The sequence below is a fragment of the Gorilla gorilla genome, chromosome 20, assembly GCF_029281585.2.
Source record: "Gorilla gorilla gorilla isolate KB3781 chromosome 20, NHGRI_mGorGor1-v2.1_pri, whole genome shotgun sequence".
Lineage (NCBI taxonomy): Eukaryota > Metazoa > Chordata > Mammalia > Primates > Hominidae > Gorilla > Gorilla gorilla.
The window spans coordinates 65,638,727-65,659,165 of record NC_073244.2 but is presented as its reverse complement, the minus strand read 5'-3'; the positions used below and the strand labels follow the sequence as shown (position 1 = coordinate 65,659,165).

At 47.1% G+C, this 20,439-nt stretch overlaps 7 non-coding genes across 7 annotated transcripts; 1 reads left to right on the top strand and 6 right to left on the bottom strand.

Annotated features, from left to right (window-relative positions):
* Nucleotides 1–1,903: 1,903 nt before the first annotated feature.
* Nucleotides 1,904–2,018, bottom strand: MIR520G (microRNA mir-520g). The gene has a single exon (NR_128591.1). It is a non-coding gene; the product is annotated as a microRNA mir-520g (primary transcript).
* A 987-nt stretch (nucleotides 2,019–3,005) lies between these two features.
* MIR517C-2 (microRNA mir-517c-2) lies at nucleotides 3,006–3,120 on the bottom strand. Its single transcript, NR_128590.1, has one exon. It is a non-coding gene; the product is annotated as a microRNA mir-517c-2 (primary transcript).
* A 1,885-nt stretch (nucleotides 3,121–5,005) lies between these two features.
* Nucleotides 5,006–5,107, top strand: LOC115931677 (U6 spliceosomal RNA). The gene has a single exon (XR_004068124.1). It is a non-coding gene; the product is annotated as a U6 spliceosomal RNA (small nuclear RNA).
* Nucleotides 5,108–11,041: 5,934 nt separating this feature from the next.
* Nucleotides 11,042–11,158, bottom strand: MIR519D (microRNA mir-519d). The gene has a single exon (NR_128585.1). It is a non-coding gene; the product is annotated as a microRNA mir-519d (primary transcript).
* Nucleotides 11,159–12,128: 970 nt separating this feature from the next.
* On the bottom strand, nucleotides 12,129–12,239 carry MIR517C (microRNA mir-517c). The gene has a single exon (NR_106467.1). It is a non-coding gene; the product is annotated as a microRNA mir-517c (primary transcript).
* A 1,161-nt stretch (nucleotides 12,240–13,400) lies between these two features.
* Nucleotides 13,401–13,506, bottom strand: MIR524 (microRNA mir-524). Its single transcript, NR_128584.1, has one exon. It is a non-coding gene; the product is annotated as a microRNA mir-524 (primary transcript).
* Nucleotides 13,507–15,656: 2,150 nt separating this feature from the next.
* On the bottom strand, nucleotides 15,657–15,774 carry MIR518C (microRNA mir-518c). Its single transcript, NR_128583.1, has one exon. It is a non-coding gene; the product is annotated as a microRNA mir-518c (primary transcript).
* Nucleotides 15,775–20,439: the final 4,665 nt, after the last annotated feature.

Here is a 20,439-nt window from a genome sequence, read left to right as displayed (position 1 = left end):
GACCCTGTCGCAAAGAAAGTTCCATACATCGCATACTCACAGGAAGAATAATTCCTACACAAGCTCTTGCTTTGGTAGTGCACATAAAAAAAATTGGAATGACAGAGATTACCGTGGCTGCTCCACAAAGGTGACACTCAAATTCATGACGGTCCCGTATTTACGTATTTTTATTTATTTGTTTTATTTATTTTTGAGACGGAATCTTGCTCTGTGGCCCAGGCTGGAATGCCATGGCTTCATTTCAGCTCACTGAAATCTCCTCCTCCTGGGTTCAAGTGGTTCTCCTGTCTCGGCCTCCCGAGTAGCTGGAATCACAGATGTGCACCACTGCACCCAGCTAATTTTTGTAGTTTTAGTAGAGACGAGGCTTTGCCATGTTGGCCCCGTTGGTCTTGAACTCCTGACCTCAGGTGATCCTCCTGTCTTGGCCTCCCAAAGTGCTGGGATTACAGGCGTGTGCCGCTGTGCCTCGACTATTATTTACTTTGTTGACACTGAGACTCACTCAGTTGCCCAGGCTGGAATGCAGTGGCGCAATCTCAGCTCACTGAAAGCTCAGCCTCCTGGCTTCAAGCGAGTCTCCTGCCTCAGCCTCCCGAGTAGCTGGGACTACAGGTGTGTGCAACCAGGCCTGGCTGATTTTTGTATTTTTAGTATGGACGGGGTTTCACCATGTTGGCCAGGCTGGTCTTGAACAACTGACCTCAGGTGATCCTCCTGTCTCGGCCTCCCAAAGTGCTGGAATTATAGGCAGGAGCCACCATACCTGGACTAGTCCCATCATTAAAATTAGGGGGAAGCAAAGATGCCCACACCTAAACAGCAAATCATTTATTGTTTAAGCACATCTCAAATACATTGTTTATCTAAAATACAAGTTTAACTGAGGGCCGGGGTGAACCAAAAAATGGTCCTTACTTTCTTCCTGCCTGTGCATAGGTTAATATTTACACGTAGTCCCATCTACCAAGGCCTGGGAGGGGCAGAGGCAGGAGGATCTAAGACCACTTTAGCATGGGCGGCATAGTGAGACCCCCGTCTCATGCATTTATCTCCTGGTCATGCACCCAAGATTTTAGCTTCATTTCCCCAATAAACACTGAAGCCCCATGCACTCCACCTCCGTGCTCTTGCTCATCCCATCTGCAGAGACACTGAGGTCCCCTCAACTCCACCTGACCCCATGTGAGGTTCTATACCAGTGCCAGAAAAATTTCCATAAAGTAAGAGGTGTTGATGGCCACGCACCATGGCTCACGCCTTTGGGAGGCACGCAGTGGCTCATGCCTGTATTCTCAGCATTTTCGGAGGCCAAGGTGAGTGGCTCACTTGAGGTCAGGGGTTTGAGACCAGCCTGGCCAACATGGTAAGCCCCATCTCTACTGAAAAAAAAAAAAAAAAAATTCAAAATGTAGCCAGGCGTGGTGGCGGCCACCTGTAGTTTCAGCTACTTCAGAGGCTGAGGCAGGAGAATTGCTTGAACCTGAGAGACAGAGGTTGGAGTCAGTCAGGATCATGCCACCGCTCTCCAGCTGGGGAAACAAGACTCCATCTCAAAAATAAATAAATGATTAAAAAAGAAAAATACAAATATTAGCCAAGTGTGATGTCGGGCCCCTGTAATCCCAGCTATTCAGGAAGCTGAGGCAGGAGAATAGCTTGAACCCACGAGGTGGAGATTGCAGTGAGCCAAGATCATGCCACTGCACTCCAGCCTGGGTCACAGAGGAAGACTCTGTCCCAAAAAGGACCATATGAGCCCAAGAGACCTAGGTTGGAAGTGCCTCTGTACTCCAGCCTGGGCCACAGAGACCCTGTCTTAGAAAACAAAAACAAAACAGAACCGCAACATCATCCAAGTCTGATGATGAGCATGCAAATATATTACCAACATCAGCATCAACTTCAACACTGCTTTTCCCAAATGGTAACACTCTAAAGGGAAGCACTTTGTTTTTTCTCAGACAACAAACAGAAAGTGCTTCCTCTAGAGGGTCACAGCATGGGATCTTCTTGCTCCAGCACTCTGGGTTTCTTGTTGGAATTTTCCTTGACCAGGTTAAAATGGATACAAAAATAAAAATGCATTTATTGGCCCTGTTTACATGTTTTATGGAATCCAGAACATAAATCCCTGAAAGGACCATTTCCAATTCCTTCCTTCAAAGGCTCAGCAGGTTAGCCTTGTTCATCAAGGGGCGATCGTCCTGAGTTGTCCCCAAAGAGAAAAAGGAATACCTACTACTCATACCTTACATTTAGCTAAGAGAATTGGGCTGATGTTGAAGAATATACATTGTCTCACACACAAACATCCTCCAGGATAGACCAGAGTCTAGGCTGACTCTAGAGGACCACGTGAGATTAGGGGCAGTGGCTCACGCCTGTAATCCCAGCACTTTGGGAGGCCAAGGCTGGTGGATCACCTGAGGTCGGGAGTTTGAGACCAGCCTGCCCAACATGGTGAAACCCAGTCTCTATTCAAAACACAAAAAATAGCTGGGTGGGGCAGTAGGCACCTGTAATCCCAGCTACCCAGGAGGCTGCGGCAGGAGAATTGCTTGAACCCAGGAGGTGGAGGTTGCGGTGAGCCTAAATCGCACCACTGCACTCCAGCCTGGACATCAAGAGTGAAACTCCATCTCAACAACAACAACAATAAAAATAATAACTAGCAGGACACGATGGCGGGCATCTGTATTCCCAACTATTCGGCAGGTTGAGGTGGGAGAATCGCCGGAACCTGGGAGGCGGAGTTTCCGGTCAACAGGGTTCCTGCCTCTGCACTCCAGCCTGGGAAATGGAATGAGAGCGCATCTCAAAAAATCAAAAATAAAAAGATCACCACTTGAGCCCAAGAGATCTCGGTTGGAGGTGCCACCCACTCCCGCCTGGGCAACAGGGAACCTGTCTTGGAAAAAAACAAACCAAAGAGAACCCCGACATCATGCAAGTCTGATGATAAGCACCCTCTGCAAATGTATTACCAAGATCAGCAGCATCTTCAACGTTGCTTTTCTCAAACAGTAACACTCTAAAGGGATGCACGATCTTTTCTTAAGACAACAGACAGTGCTTCCATCTAGAGGGTCACAGCATGAGGTCTTCTTGCTCCAGTACTGTAGGGTTTTTTTTTGTTTTTGTTTTTGTTTCTTTTTGACGGAGTCTTGCTCTGTTGCCGAGGCTAGAGTGCAATGGCGCGATCTCGGCTCACTGCAAACTCCGCCTCCTGGGTTCAAGCCATTCTCAAGCCTTAGCCTCCCGAGTAGCTGGGACTACAGGCGCCCACCACCACGCCTCGCTAATTTTTTGTATTTTTAAATAGAGATGGGGTTTCACCGTGTTAGCCAGGATGGTCTCGATCTCCTGACCTCGTGATCCACCCGCCTCGGCCTTTCAAAGTGGTGGGATTACAGGCGTGAGCCACAGCGCCCAGCTTTTTTTTTTTTTTTTTTTTTTTTTGAGACGGAGTCTCACTCTGTCATCCTGGCTGGATGCTGTGGCACAATCTCGGCTCACTGCAGCCTCTGCCTCCCGGGTTCAAGCAATTCTCCTGCCTCAGCCTCCTAAGTAGCTGGGATTACAGGTGCCCACCACCACACTGGGCTGATTTTTGTTGTTATTGTATTTTTAGTAGAGACGGATTTTCACCACGTTGGTCAGACTGGTCTCAAACTCCTGACCTGAGATGATCTACCCGCATCGGCCTCCCAAAATGCTGGGATTACAGGCATGAGCCACCATGCCCGGCTTTATTTTGTATTTTTATTCATTTGTTTATTTTTTGAGACAGAATTTCCCTGTGTTGCCCAGGCTGACCATTTGAAGCCAAGAGATATATTGGACATGCCACCGCACTCCAGCATGGGCAACACAGAGCCTTAGAATAAAAAAGCAAAACCAAAACAGAACCCCACCACCGTCCAAGTGTGATAAGCATGCTCTGCAAATGTATTACCGAAATCAGCATCAACTTCAACGTTGCTTTTCTCAAACCGTAACCCACCAAAGAGAAGCACTTTCTTTTCTTTTAGACAACAGAAAGGGCTTCCCTTTGTAGAGTCACAGCTTGAGATCTTCTTGCTCCAGCACTCTGGGTTTCTTGTTGAAATTTTCCTTGACCTGGTCAAAATGGACACAAAAATAAAGATGCATTTATTGGTCCTGTTTGCATATTTTCTGGAATCTAGAACATAAACCGATACAAAGACCGTCTCCAGTTCCTTGCTTCAAACGTTCAGCAGGTTAGCCTTGTTCATCAAGGGACAACTGTCCTGGGTTTTGTCTTCAAAGAGAAAAAGCAATGCCTACTACATATACCTTATATTCTCAGGAGTTAGACACCAGCCTGGGAAACATGGTAAAACCTCATCTGTAAAATTACAAAAGTTAGCCAGGTATAGAGGTGCATGCCTGTAGACACTAATTCAGGAGGCTGAGGTGGGAGCTGGAGGTTGCAGGGAGCCGAGATCACACCACTGCACTCCAGCATAGGTGACAGAGCCAGACTCTGTCTCAAAAACAAACGAACGAACAAACAAAAAATGCACACACACAAACAAAAAAATGCCCAAAGTGATATAAGAGTATTCTCAGGGTGTAGAAGAGTCTTTTGTGTGTACATGATATTATATATATAAGAATATATGAAGGCCAGCCGCGGTGGCTGTCTGCAATCCCAGTACTTTGGAAAGCCAAGGTGGGCAGATCACCTGAAGTCGGGAGTTTGGGACCAGCCTGACCAACATGGAGAAATCCCGTCTACTAAAATACAACAAATTAGCTAGCCCTGGTCGTGTATGCCTGTAATCCCAGCTACTCAGGAGGCTGAGGTAGGAGAGTCGCTTTAACCCAGGAGGTGGACATCGCAGGGAGCCCAGATCACACCATTGCACTTCAGCCTATGCGACAAGAGGAAAACTCAGTCTCAAAAACATAAAAAAAAATAATAAAAAACTTCCATATATTGTATGCTCACAGGAAGAATACTTCCTACACACAAGTGCTAGCTTTGGCAGCACGCATGAAAAAATTGGAATGACAAAGATTACCATGGGCCCTGCGCAAAGGTGACACTCAAATTCATGATCTCATATTTATCTATTTTTATTTTTTAATGTTTAATGTTTATTTAATAGTTTTATTTATTTATTTAGAGACAAAGTTTCGCTTGTTGCCCAGGCTGGAATACAATGGCACAATCTCGGCTCACCACAACCTCCGCCCCCTGGGGTTCAAGCGATTGTCTTGCCTCAACCTCCTGAGCAGCTGGGATTACAGGCACGCGCCACCATGCCCGGCTAATTTTGTATTTTTAGTAGAGATGGGGTTTCTACATGTTGGTTAGGCTGGTCTTGAACTCCTGACCTCAGGTGATCTGCCACCTCGGCCTCCCAAAGTGCTGGGATTACAGGCATGAGTCACTGTGCTCGGCCTATTTATTTAATTTTTGAAACAGAATCTCACTCTGTCACCCAGGATGGAGTACAATGGTGTGATTTCGTCTCACTGCAATCTCCTTTTCCCAGGTTCAAGAGATTCTCTTGCCGCGGCCTCCCAAGTAGCTGAGATTACAGGTGTGCACCACTGTGCCCAGCCATTTTTTCTAATTTTAGTATAGACAAGGTTTTGCCTTGTTTGCCCAGCTAGTCTTGGACTCCTGACCTGAGGAGATCCGCCTGTCCTGGCCTCTCAAAGTGCTGGGATTACAGGAGTGGACCACCGTGTCTGGCCTATTTTTTATGTTTTTGAGATGGAGTCTCACTCTTTTGCCCAGGCTTGAGTGCAGTGGCGTGATGTCAGCTCATTGAAAGTTCAGCCTTCCAGCTTCAAGCGACTCTCCTGCCTCAGCCTCCAGAGTAGCTGGGATTACAAGCATGTACCACCACCATGCCGGGCTAATTTTCTATTTTTAGTAGAGATGGGGTTGTACCATGTTGGCCAGGCTGGAATCAAATTCCCAACCTCAGATGATCCTCCTGTCTCAGCCTCCCAAAGTGCTGGAATTACAGGCGTGGGCCACTGTACTCTGCCTGGTGCCATTATTAAAATTAGGAAAAAAGAAAGATGCCCACACCTAAACAGCAAATCATTTGTTGTTCAAGTACGTCTCAAATGCAGTCTTCTTCTAAAATACTAATTTAACTGGCAGTTAGGTGTGAACCAAAGAACGGTCCTTTCTTTCCTCTTGCCTGTGCATGGTTAATATTCACATGTAGTCCCAGCTACTAAGGACTGGGGAGAGGCAGAGGCAAAAGGACTTAAGCCCATTTTAGCCTGGGCAGCATAGTGAGACCCCCGTGTCGTTGCACATATGACCTGGTCGTGCAGCCAAGAGTTCAGCTTCATTTACCCAGTGAAAACTCAAAGCCATGCACTCCACCTCCGTGCCCCAGTGAAAACTCAAAGCGACGCACTCCACCTCCGTGCCCCAGTGAAAACTCAAAGCCACGCACTCCACCTCCGTGCCCCAGTGAAAACTCAAAGCCACGCACTCCACCTCCGTGCCCCAGTGAAAACTCAAAGCCACGCACTCCACCTCCGTGCCCCAGTGAAAACTCAAAGCCACGCACTCCACCTCCGTGCCCCAGTGAAAACTCAAAGCCACGCACTCCACCTCCGTGCCCCAGTGAAATCTCAAAGCCACGCACTCCACCTCCGTGCCCCAGTGAAAACTCAAAGCCACGCACTCCACCTCCGTGCCTCAGTGAAAACTCAAAGCCATGCACTCCACCTCCGTGCTCTTGCTAAGCAGTGCACACCCCATCTGCAAGGGACAATGAGGTCCCCCACCCCCTTATTTTTTTTTTATTTTTATTTTTTGAGATAGAGTCTTGCTCTGTCGCCCAGGCTGGAGTGCAGTTGTGCCATCTGGGCTCACTGCAAGCTCTGCCTCCCGGGTTCACACCATTCTCCCACCTCAGCCTCCCGAGTAGCTGGGACTACAGGCACCCGCCACCACGCCCAGCTAATTTTTTGTATTTTTAGTAGAGACGGGGTTTCACCATGTTAGCCAGGATGGTCTCAGTCTCCTCCTGACCTCGTGATCCGCCCGCCTCGGCCTCCCAAAGTGCTGGGATTACAGGCGTGAGCCACCACGCCCAGCCTGAGGTCCCTTTTAACTCTACCCGACCCCAAGTGAGGTTCCATAAACCAGCGCCAGTATCATTTCCATGGAGTAAAAGGTGTCGATGGCTCGGCGCAGTGGCTCACGCCTTTATTTTCAGCACTTTGGGAGTCTGAGGCGGGAGGATCACTTGAGGTCAGGGGCTTGAGACTAGCCTGGCCAACATGGTGAAACCCATTTTCTACTAAAAAAAAAACAAAAAGGGCATGATGGTGGCACATATAATTCCAACTACTTGGGAGGCTGAGGCAGGAAAATTGCTTGAACCCAAGAGGCAAAGGTTGAAGTGAACCGAGATCCTGCCACTGCACTCCAGCCTGAGAGACAGCGAGACTCAAAAATAAATAAGAAAAATGAAAATTATAGCCAGTCATGGTGTCAGACACCTATAATCCCAGCTACTCAGGAAGTTGAGGCAGAGGAATCACTTGAAACTGGGAGGCAGAGATTGCCGTGAGCCAAGATCGCGCCACTGTGCTTTAGCTTGGGTCACAGAGCAAGACTCTGTCCCAAAAAAGAGGACCATTTGAGCCCAAGAGACCTAGGTTGGAAGTGCCACCATACTCCAGCCTGGGCAACAGAGATCCTGTCTTAGGGAAAAAAAACAGACCCCTACCATTGTCAAAGTCTGATTATAAGCTGGCTCTGCAAAGTTATTAGCAAGATCAGCGTCAACTTCAGCATTGCTCTTCTCACATGGTAACACTCTAAAAGGAAGTGCGTTCTTTTTTTTTAGACAAGAGAAAATTCTTCCCTTTGGAGAGTCACAGCCTGAGACCTTCTTACTCCAGCACTCTGGGTTTTTTGTTGACATTTTTGTTGACCAGGCTAAACTGGGCACAAAATAAAGATGCATGTATTGGTCCTGTTTGCACGTTTTCTGGAATCCAAAACATAAACCCCTAAAAGGACCATCTCCAGTTCCTTGCTTCAAAGAATCAGCAGGTTAGCCTTGTGTATCATAGGACAACCTTCCTGAGTTTCGTATCTGCTAAGAAAAAGCAATGTCTACTACACGTAGCTTATATTTAACCAGGAGAATTGGTAAGATTTCTGGAGAAGAGCAATAGATTATGAGCCAAGGGTGCACTTGAGTTCCAGGACAGGTACACACAGTCCCGATGGGAGCACCCAAAATCGAGTCTACGATGTTGAAGAATATACATTGTCACATACACAAACATCCTCCACGATAGACCACAGGCTTGGTCATAAAAACTCAATAAAATTTGAACAGAAATACGTAAGTATGGGTGGGGTGGGTTGGTTCACACCTCTAATCCCAGCACATTAGGGGGTCAAGACGGGAGGATCACCTGAGCTCAGGAGTTTGAGACCAGCCCCGGCAACATGGTGTAAACCCATGTGTATGAAAAACACAAAAGAGAGCCAGGTGTGGTGGTGCATGCCTGTAGACACTAATTCAGCAGGTTTAGGTGGGAGGTGGAGGTTGCAGTGAGCCAAGATCGCACCACTACACTCCAGCCTGGGTGATAGAGCCAGACCTTGTCTCAAAAATAACCAACCGGCCAGGCGCGGTGGCTGACGCCTGTAATCCCAGCACTTTGGGAGGCCGAGGCGGGTGGATCACGAGGTCAGGAGATCGGGATCATCCTGGCTAACATGGCGAAACCCTGTCAAACCCTGTCTCTACTAAAAATACACAAAAAAATTAGCCAGGTGTGGTGGCGGGTGCCTGTGGTCCCAGCTACTCAGGAGGCTGAGGCAGGAGAATGGCATGAACCTGGGAGGCGGAGCTTGCAGTGACCCGAGATCCTGTCACTGCACTCCAGCCTGGGCGACAGAGTAAGACTCTGTCTCAAAACAAAAACAAAAACAAAAAACAAAAAACAAAAACAAAAACAAAAACAACCAAACAAATAAAAAACATACACACACAAAGAAAGAAAAAAATACCCAAGGTGATATCAGAGTATTCTCTGTATTTAGTATTTTGTGTGTATATGATTACATTATATATAAGTGTATATATAATGAAATATATACCATATATTTCTGAGACCCTGTGTCAAAGAAAGTTCCGTATATTGTATGCTCACAGGAAGAAAAATTCCTACACAAGTGCTTGCTTTGGCAGTTCACATAAAAAAAATTGGAATGACAGAGATTACGCTGGCTGCTACACAAAGGTGACACCCAAATTCATGATGTCCCATATTTATCTATTTATTTTTATTTATTTTATTTATTCATTTATTTTTGAGATGGAATCTTGCTCTGTGGCCCAGGCTGGAATGCCATGGCTTGATTTCAGCTCACTGAAATCTCCTCCTCCTGGGTTCAAGCGATTCTCCTGCCTCAGCCTCCAGAGTAGCTGGAATTACAGATGTGCACCATTGCACCCAGCTAATTTTTGTATTTTTAGTAGAGACAAGGCTTTGCCATGTTGGCCCTGTTGGTCTTGAACTCCTGACCTCAGGTGATCCTCCCGTCTCGGCCTCCCAAAGTGCTGGGATTACAGGCATGCGCCACCGTGCCCGGCCTATTTTTTACTTTCTTGAGACTGAGTCTCACTCTGTTGCCCAGGGTGGAGTGCAGCAGAAGATTTCAGCTCACTGAAAGCTCAGCCTCCTGGCTTCATGTTGGCCAGGCTGGTCTCAAACAACTGATCTCAGGTGATCCTCCTGTCTCAGCCTCACGAAGTGCAGGAATTACAGACAAGAGCCACCATATGCAGACTAGTCCCATATTTAAAATTAGGAAAAAACAAAACAAAACAAAGATGCCCACACCTGAACAGCAAATCATTTGTTGTTCAAGTACCTCTCAAATACATTGTTTATCTAAAATACAAGTTTAACTGGGGTCAGGTATGAACCAAAGAACAGTCCTTACTTTCTTCTTGTCTGTGCATGGGGGGTTAATATTCACATGTAGTCCCATCTACCAAGGACTGGGGAGGGGCAGAGGCAAGAGGATCTAAGCCCACTTTAGCCTGGGCAGCATAGTGAGACCCCCATCTCATGCATTTATCTCCTGGTCATGCACCCAAGATTTCAGCTTCATTTCCCCAATAAACACTGAAGCCCCATGCACTCCACCTCCGTGCTCTTGCTCATCCCATCTGCAGGGACACTGAGGTCCCCTCAACTCCACCTGACCCCATGTGAGGTTCTATACCGGTGCCAGAAAAATTTCCATAAAGTAAAAGGTGTTGATGGCTGTGCCCGGTGGCTCATGCCTGTATTCTCAGCACTTTGGGAGGCCAAGGCCAGTGGCTCACTTGAGGTCAGGGGTTTGAGACCAGCCTGGCCAACATGGTGAAACCCCACCTTTACTAAAAAAAAAAAAAAAAAAAATCAAAAAGTAGCCGGTTGTAGTGGTGGGTGCCTGTAATTCCAGCTACTCAGGAGACTGAGGCAGGAGAATGGCTTGAACCTGAGAGGCAGAGGTTGGAGTCAGGCGGGATCATGCCACTGCCCTCCAGGCTGGGTGACAGCAACACTCCATCTCAAAAATAAATAAATGAATGAATAAAAAAGAAAAATACAAATATTAGCCGAGTGTGATGTCAGGCACCTGTAATCCCAGCTACCCAGGAAGCTGAGGCAGGAGAATCACTTGAACCCGGGAGGTGGAGGTTGCAGTGAGCCAAGATCGCACCACGGCACTCCAGTCTGGGTCACAGAGCAAGACTGTGTCCCATAAAAGGACCATCTGAGCCCAACAGACCTATCTTAAAAAGTGCCTCTCTAGTCTCTCTTGGGCAACAGAGACCTTGTCTTAGAAAAAAAAAAAACCACAAAACAAAACACACACACCAAAACAAAAAACAAAAACCAAACAAGCAAAAAAACCAACCAACCAAACAAACAAAAAAACAGACTCCCAACATCATCCAAGTCTGATTACAAGCATGGTCTGCAAATGTATTACCAAGATCAGCATCATCTTCAACGTGGCTTTTCCCAAACGGTAACACTCTAAAGGGAGGCACTTTGTTTGAGAGAAAACAAACAGAAAGCGCTTCCCTTTGGAGGGTCACAGCATGGGATCTTCTTGCTCCAGCACTCTGGGTTTTTTGTTGAAATCTTCCTTGACCAGGTTAAAATGGACACAACAATAAAGATGCATTTATTGGCCCTGTTTGCCTGTTTTCTAGAATCCAGAACATAAACCCCTAAAAGGACCATCTCCAGTTCCTTTCTTCAAAGGCTCAGCAGGTTAGCCTTGTTCATCAAGGGGCAACCCTCTGAGTTTTGTCTCTAAAGAGAAAAAGCAATGCCTACTACACATACCTTATATTTAACCAAGAGAACTGGGCTGGATTTCTAGAGAACAGCAATGGACTTTGAGCCGAGTGTTCACTTGAGTTCGAGCACAGGGACACGTAGTCCCGATGGGAGCATCCAAAATGGAGTCTAAGATGTTGAAGAATATACATTGTCACACACACAAACATCCTCCAGGATAGGCCACAGGCTAGTGGATCACCTGAAAGCGGGAGTTCAAGACTAGCCTGGCCAACATGGTGAAACCCGTCTCTACTAAAAACATAAAAATTAGCTGGGTGGGGGAGTAGGTGCCTGTAATCCCAGCTATCTGGGAGGCTGAGGCAGAAGCATCGCTCGAACCCGGGAGGCGGAGGTTGCAGTGAGCCTAGATCATGCCAGTGCTCTCCAGGATGGGCAGCAAGAGTGCAGGACACGATGGTGGGTGCCTGATGCCTGAATTCCCAACGATTCGGCAGGCTGAGGTGGGAGAATCACTGGAACCCGAGAGGTAGAGTTTCCGGTGAGCAGAGATCCTGCTACTGCACTCCCAGCGAAACAAGAGTGTGTCTCAAAAAGTCAAAAAATAAAAAGACGACCACTTAAGCCCAAGAAATCTCGGTGGAAGGTGCTACCCACCCCCGCCTGGGCAACAGAAAGCCTGTCTTGGAAAAATTTCAAATCACAAACAGAACCCCGACATCATGCAAGTCTGATGATAAGCACGCTCTGCAAATGTATTACCAAGATCAGCAGCATCTTCAACGTTGCTTTTCTCAAACAGTAACACTCTAAAGGGATGCACGATCTTTTCTTTTACACAACAGACAGTGCTTCCATCTAGAGGGTCACAGCCTGAGGTCTTCTTTTTTTTGACACGGAGTCTCACTCTGTCACCCAGGCTGGATGCGGTGGTGCGATCTCGGCTCACAGCAACTTCTGCCTCCTGGGTTCCAGCGATTCTTCTGCGTCAGCCTCCTGAGTAGCTGGGATTAGAGGCACCCACCACCACGCATATTGCATATATGACTGCATATATGACCTGGTCATGCACCCAAGATGTTGGTTTCATTTCCCCAGTGAAAACTCAAACCCCACGCACTCCACCTCCGTGCTCCTGCTGAGCAGCACACATTCCATCTGCAAGGGACACCGAGGTCCCCTTTGACTCTACCTGACCCCACGTGAGGTTTTATAAATCAGTGCCAGAATAATTTCCATGGACTAAAAGGTGTTAATGGCCATGTGTGGTGGCTCACGCCTGTAATCTTAGCACTTTGGGAGGCTGAGGTGGGCTGATCACCTGAGGTCAGGAGTTCGCAACCAGCCTGGCCAACATGGTGAAACCCCGTCTCTGCTGAAAATATAAAAATTAGGCCAGGCGTGGTGGCTCATGCCTGTAATCCCAGCACTTTGGGAGGCAGAGGCCGGTGGCTAACTTGAGGTCAGGGGTTTGAGACCAGCCTGGCAAACATGGTGAAATCCCATCTCTACTAAAAAAAAAACAAAAAATGAAAAACAAAAAGTAGCCAGGTGTGGTGGTGGGCTCCCGTAATTCTAGCTACTCAGGAGGCTGAGGTAGAAGAATTGCTTGAACCCGGGAGGCAGAGGTTGCACTGAGCAGAGATCACGCCTCAGCCCTCCAGCCTGGGTACCAGTGAGACTCCATCTCAAAAACATAAATAAATGAATTTAAAAAAATGAAAATATTATCCAGGTGTGGTGATGGGCACCTGTAATCTCACCTACTTGGGAAGCTGAGGCAGGAGACTCGCTTGAACCTGGGAGGTGGAGGTTGCAGTGAGCCGAGATCACACCACTGCACTTCAGCCTGGGTGATAGAGAGACTCTGTCCGCTAAAAAAACCATTTGAATCCAAAAGACCTAGGTTGGATGTGCCACCGCACTCCAGCCTGGGCAACAGAGATCCTGTCTTAGAATAAAAAAGCAAAACCAAAACAGAACCCCGCCATCGTCCAAGCCTGATGATAAGCATGCTCTACAAATGTATTACCGAGATCAGCATCAACTTCAACGCTGCTTTTCTCAAACCGTAACACTCCAAAGGGAAGCGCCTTCTTTTCCTTTGGACAAGAGAAAGTGCTTCCCTTTGTAGGGTCACAGCATGAGATCTTCTTGCTCCAGAACCCTGGGTTTTTTGTTGGAATTTTCCTTGCCCAGGTTAAAATGGACACAAAAATGAGGATGCATTTATTGGCCCTGTTTGCATGTTTTCCGGAATCCAGAACATAAACCCCTAAAAGGACCATCTCCAGTTCCTTGCTACAAAGAATAAGCAGGTTAGCCTTATCCCTAATCCCAGCACTTTGGGAGGCCGAGGTCGGCAGATCACCTCAGTTCAGGAGTTCAAGACCAGCCTGCCCAACATGGTGAAACCCCGTCTCTACTAAACGTACAAAAAAATTAGCTGGGCGTGGTGGTGTGTGCCTGAAAATCCCAGTTACCCGGGAGTGGGGGAAGGAGAATCACTGGAACCCGGGATACAGAGGCTACAGTAAGCCGAGATTGCACCACTGCACTGCAGCCTGGGCGACAGAGCAAGACTGTTTCAAAATAAATAAATAAATAAAAATCAAAAAAACTTAGTCTCAGGGACAAGGAGATTCAACTAAAAAGACACAAATAAATAGAAAAAATAAGAACATTGTATTAATATTGACATCCGTCGGGGATTACAGAATAGACTGGATAGATGTGGAGGCCTACATTTTTTGTTTTGTTTTGTTGAGATGGAGCCTCGCTCTGTCGCCCAGGCTGGAGCGCACCTGCGAGATCTTGGCTCACTGCAACCTCCGCCTCCTGGGTTGACGAGATTCTGCTGCCTCAGCCTCCTGAGTAGCTGGGATTACAAGCACGCACAACCACGCCCACCTAATCTTTGTATTTTTAGTAGAGACGGGTTTCACCATATTGGCCAGGCTGGTCTCGAACTCCTGACCTCGTGATCCGCCTGCCTCAGTCTCCCAAAATGCTTGGATTACACACCTGGCCCTTACTCTCCTAATGAAGGAAACATGGTTTGGATTGATTAAACTAAACTGATGAAAGGCCTGTATTTGAAGTGACCAACCCAAATGGAGCCTCAGGAACCAGATGCCATGTAATCTGCGTTTTTAAAGAGATGGGATCTTGCTACGTGGCCCAGGCCGGAGTGCAGTGGCTATTCAAAGGTGTGATCAGTGCACGGTATAGCCTTAAAATCAAAGGACCCTCCCACCCTAGCCTTTCCAGTAACTGGGACCCTGTGTGTCCCGGGATGCCTGGCCGTGTCACCTATCTTTGAAATGGGACAAGGTGGCTCACACATTTAGGATCACTTAAGCTCAGCTGAGACCATCCCGGGCAAAAGAGACCCCATCTCTACCAAAAATTAAAACCTGAGCCCAACTACTTGCGAGGCTGACAAGAAGACCACTTGAGGCTGGATGTGGTGGCTCACGCCTGCAATCCCAGCACTTTGGGAGGCCAGGGAGGTGGATCACTTAAGGTCAGGAGTTGAGACCAGCCTGGCCAACACGGTGAAACCCTTTCTCATTGAAAAATACAAAAATTGGCAGGGCGTGTTGGTGGGTGCTTGTAATACCAGCTACTTGCGAGGCTAAGGTGAAAGAATCACTGGAACCTAGGAGGTGGGAGTTACGGTGAGGGGAGATCCTGCCACTGCACTCCAGCCTGGGTGACAGAGGTGGGAGTTACAGTGAGTGGAGATCCTGCCACTGCACTCCAGCCTGGGCGACAGAGCGAGTCTCCATCTCAAAATAAAATAAAATAAATAAAATAAAACAAAATAAAATAACAGGCTGGGCACGGAGGCTCACACCTGTAATCCCAGCACTTTGGGAGGCCGAGGCGGGTGGATCATGGGGTCAGGAGTTTGAGACCATCCTGGCCAACGTGGTGAAACCCGGTCTCTACTAAAAATACAAAAATTAGCTCGGCATGATGGTGCGTACCTGTAATCCCAGTACTCAGGAGGCTGAGGCAGGAGAATCGCTTGAACCATGGAGTCGGAGGTTGCAGTGAGCTGAGATTGCGCCACTGCACTCCAACCTGGTGACAGAGCGAGACTCCATCTCACACACACACAAAAATAATAATTAATAATAATAATAGAGCAAGACATGACCCCAAGAGATCTAGTTTGGAGTGCCACCCCTCCCTCTCCAGCCTGGGCAACAGAGACTGGTCTTGGAAAAAAATAAAACCAAAACAGAACCCTGCGGTCATCCAAGCCTGATAAGCATGCTCTGCAAATGTATTACCAAGATCAGCATCAACTTCAACGTTGCTTTTCTCAAACCGTAACACTCTAAAGAGAAGCGCTTTGTTTTCTTTCAGACAACAGAAAGTGCTTCCCTCCAGAGAGTCACAGCATGAGATCTTCTCGCTCCAGCCATCTGGGATTTTTGTTGAAATTTTCCTTGACCAGGTTAAGATGGACACAAATATAAAGATGCATTTATTCGCTGTTTGCCCGTTTTCTGGAATCTAGAACATAAACCTCTAAAAGGACAATCTCCAGGCTCAGCAGATTAGCCTTGTTCATCAAGGGGAATCCTCCTAAGTTTTGTCTCCAAGGAGAAAAAGCAATGCCCACTACACATACCTTACCTTTAACCAAGAGAATTGAGGTCGATTTCTAGAGAACAGCAATAGATTGAGTCACATAGTCACTTGAGTTCCAGCACAGGGACACACAGTCATGATGGGAGCATCCAAAATGGAATCTAAATTTGCCAGGCGTGGTGGTGCCCACCTGTAATCCCAGCTACTCAGCAGGCTGAGGCAGGAGAATTGCTTGAACCCGGGAGGCGGAGGTTGCAGTGAGACGAGATCATGCCAATGCACTCCAGCCTGGGTGACAGGAAAGAAAAAAAGAATATACATTGTCTTACACACAAACATTCTCCAGGATAGAGCACTGCCTAGGCTGTAAAAGCTCCTCAATAACATTTGATACAGAAGTACGGGTGGAGTGCAGTGGCTTACACCTCTAATCCCAGCACTTTAGGAGCCGAAGGCGGGAAAATTACATGAGCTCGAGTTCAAAACTAGCCTGCCCAACATAGTAAAACCTCATCTGTAAAAATACAAAAGATAGCCAGGTGTAGTGGTTCATGCCTGTAGACACTAATTCAGGAGGCTGAGGTGGGAGGTAGAGGCTGCAGTGAGTTGAGGTCAAACACTGCACTCCAGCCTGGAAAATAGAGCCAGATGGTGTCTCAAAAAAAATAAAAAAAAAAAAAAATACACAAACAAAAACAACCCCAAAGTGATATGAGTATTCTCTGTGTGTAGAAGACTATTTTGTGTGAATATAATTATACATAGAAGATTATATGATAACATGCATATATTTTGGAGACCCTGTCTCAAAAAAACAAAGTTCCATGTACTATATGCTCACATAAAGAATAATTCCTACATACTAGTGCTTGGACAGCAAGAACAAAACTCCATCTCAAAAAAAAAAAAAAAAGAAAAAATCAAAACAAAAACAGAAGCCCACCATCATCCACCTCTGACGATAAGCATGCTCTGAAAATGTATTACCGAGATCAGCATCAACTTCAATGTTGCTTTTCTCAAACGGTAACCCTCTAAAAGGAAGCACTTTCTTTTCTCTCAGACAACAGAAAGTGCTTCCCTCTAGAAGATGACAGCCCGAGATCTTCTTGCTCTGGCACTGTGGATTTTTCATGGGAATCTTCCTTGACCAGGTTAAAATGGACACAAAAATAAAGATGCATTTATTTGCCTTGCTTGCATGTTTTCTGGAATCCAGAGCATAAATCCCTAAAAGGACCATCTCCAGTTCCTTGCTGCAAAGGCTCAGCAGGTTAGCCTTGTTCATCAAGGGGCAATCCTCCTGAGTTTTGTTCCCAAAGAGAAAAGGCAATGCCTACTACACATACCTTATCTTTAACCAAGAGAATTGGGCTGGATTTCTAGAGAACAGCAATGGATTTTGAGCCAAGCGTTCACTTGAGTTCCAGCACAAGGACACACAGTCCCGATGGGAGCATTCAAAACTGAATCTCCCATGTTGAAAAATACACATTGTTGGCCGGGCGCAGTGGCTCATGCCTGTAATCCCACCACTTTGGGTGGCTGAGGCGGGCGGCTCACATGAAGTCAGGGGTTTCAGACCAGCCTGGCCAACATGGTGAAAAAAAAAATACAAAAGTAGCTGGGCGTGGTGACGGGTGCCTGTGATTCCAGCTACTCAGGAGGTTGAGGCAGAAGACTTGCTTGAACCTGAGAGGCAAAGGTTTGAGTGAGCCGAGGTCCTGCCACTGCCCTCTGGCCTGAGTGACAGTGAGACTCCATCTCAAAACAAACAAATACATGAATAAATAACATGCAAATATTAGCCAGGCATGGTGTCAGGCACCTATAATCCCAGCTACTCAGGAATGTGAGGCAGGAGAACTGCTTGAAACTGGGAAGTGGAGGTTTCAGTGGGCCGAGATCACGTCACCACACTCCAGCATGGGTCACAGAGGAAGACCGTCCGAAAAAAGAGGACCATTTGAGCCCAAGACACCTAGGTTGGAAGTGTCAACACACTCCAGCCTGGGCAAGAGACCCTATCTTAGAAAAACAACAACAACAAAACAGGACCCCACCATCCTCCATGTCTGATGGTAAGCACACTCTGCGAAGTTATTACCAAGATCAGCATAACTTGTTTGGAGGCTGAGGTGGGCGAGTCACCTGAGGTCAGGAGTTCCAGACCAGCCTCGTCAACAAGGTAAAATCCCAGCTCTAAAAATACAAAAAAAATTTTGCCAAGCGTGGTGACACGTGTCTGCAATTGTACCTACTTGGGAGGCAGAAGTTGCAGTGAGCAGAGACTGGGCCGCTGCACTCCACCCTGAGGGACAGAGTGAGATACTGACTCAAAAAAAAAAAAATTGCTTGAACCCAGGAGGCAGAGGTTGCAGTAAGCCGAGATCACATTATTGCACTCCAGCTTGAGTGACAGAGTCACACTGCCTCACAAAGTCAAAGACAGAACAAAAGAACCCTCCTTGCCCTCTTCATGCCTGTGCATAGATTAAAATATTCACCTGTAGTCCCAGATACTAGGAAGAGGAGAGGGAGAGAGCACATTCTACCCTGGGCGGCATAGCGAGACCTCCGTTTCTAAAATACAAAAATTAAATCAATCATATATTGATGACGTGCTCATGTGCCCTACATTTCAGATTCATTTACCCAATAGAAACTCAAAGCCCACGCACTCCACCTTTGTGCTCTTGCTACGTAGTGAACATCCCACCTGCAAGGGACACTGAGGTCCCCTTCAACTCTACCTCAACCCAAGTCAAGGGAGGTTCTGTAAACCAGTGCAGGCATAACTTCCACGGAGTAAAAGGTGTTGAGGGCTGGACGAACAGGCATCGCTCACCACGGCAACAACGAGAGCTGCCGCGCATCCCAGCTGTTACTAGGGAGGCCCTTCTAGGGTCCTCAAGGTTTTTGTGAAAAGTATCTGTGGTTTTGTCCCATGTGACAATTATCACTGCCACTGAGACTCATCTTGTCTACCATAGTTTGTTTCTCATATTAGCCACAGCAAACATTTCACAGCTTACCAAGCAACTGGCCTTTAAATGCGAGGTACCTTGGGATCATTACCCGAAGAAAATAGCATAATCAGGGAAGCTGCAGTCAAAGAACTCACCGGGGCTGGCGTGAGTGGGTGACGGTTGAATCAACTACACCCTTCCTGCAGAGAAAGCAGCTCTATTCCGAGAAACAATAGCAAGTTGTTGGAGAGAAAAAAATTTCAGTGTCAAGGACAAGAAGATTAAACTAAAAAGACACAAACAGGAAAAACAAGAAAATTTTGTTAATATGGACATCCATTTGAGATTACAAATTAAGATTGGATAGACTTGAAGGCTTACTTACCTTTTTTTTAAGTCAGAGTCCAGCTCAGTCGCCCAGGCTGGAGTGCAATGGCGCAATCTCAGCTCACTGCAACCTCGGCCTCCCAGGTTCACGCCACCACACCCGGCTAATTTTTGTGTTTTTAGTAGTGACAGGGGTTTCACCATATTGGCCAGGCTGGTCTTGAACTCCTGACCTCAGGCGATCCGCCTGCCTCTGCCTCCCACAGTGCTGGGATTACAGGTATGAGGCACCATGCCCCGGCTACTTACTCTCTTAATGAAGGAAACGATTTGGATTGATTACACTAAATTGATGAGTGGCCCATTTCAAATAACCAACCCAAATGGAACCTCTGGAACCAGGTGCCATGTAATCTATGTTTTTAAAGAGATGGGATCTTGCTATGTTGGCCCAGGCTGGAGCCCAGTGGCTATTTGAAGGTGTGATCAGTGCATGGTACAGTCTGGAAATCAAAGGTCCCTCCGACCCTGGCCTCTGCAGTGGCTGGGACTGGGTGCCCCACAATGCCTGGCCATGTCAACTATCTTTGAAATGGGTCATCAAGACGAGGTGGCTCACACGTGTAGGACCACATAAGCTGTGGAGATGAGACTATCCTGGGCAAAAGAGACCCCAATTCTACCAAAAATTAAAAACTTAGCCAAGTATGGTGGCACGCCCCACGTAGTCCCAACTACTTGAGAGGCTGACTCAAGAGGACCACTTGAGGCTGGGCGCGGTGGCTCACGCCTGTAATCTCAGCACTTTGGGAGGCCAGGGAGGAGGATTACTTAAGGGCAAGAGTTGAGACGAGCCTGGCCAATATGGTGAAACCCTTTCTTGTCTAAAAACACAAAAAGCAGGGCATGGTGGTGGGTGCTTATAATTCCAGCTACTTGGGAGGCTGAGGTGGGAGAATGTCTGGAACCTGGGAGGCTGTAGTTGTGGAGATCCTGCCACTGTACTCCAGCCTGGGTGACAGAGTGAGACTCCATCTCAAACAATTAAAAAAATGAAATAAAAAGAAGACCATTTGAGCCCGAGAGATCTAGGTAGAAGTGCCACCGCACTCCAGTCTGGGCAACGGAGACCCTGTCTTAGGAAAAAACAAAACCAAAACAGAACCCCACCATCGTCCACGTCTGATGATAAGCA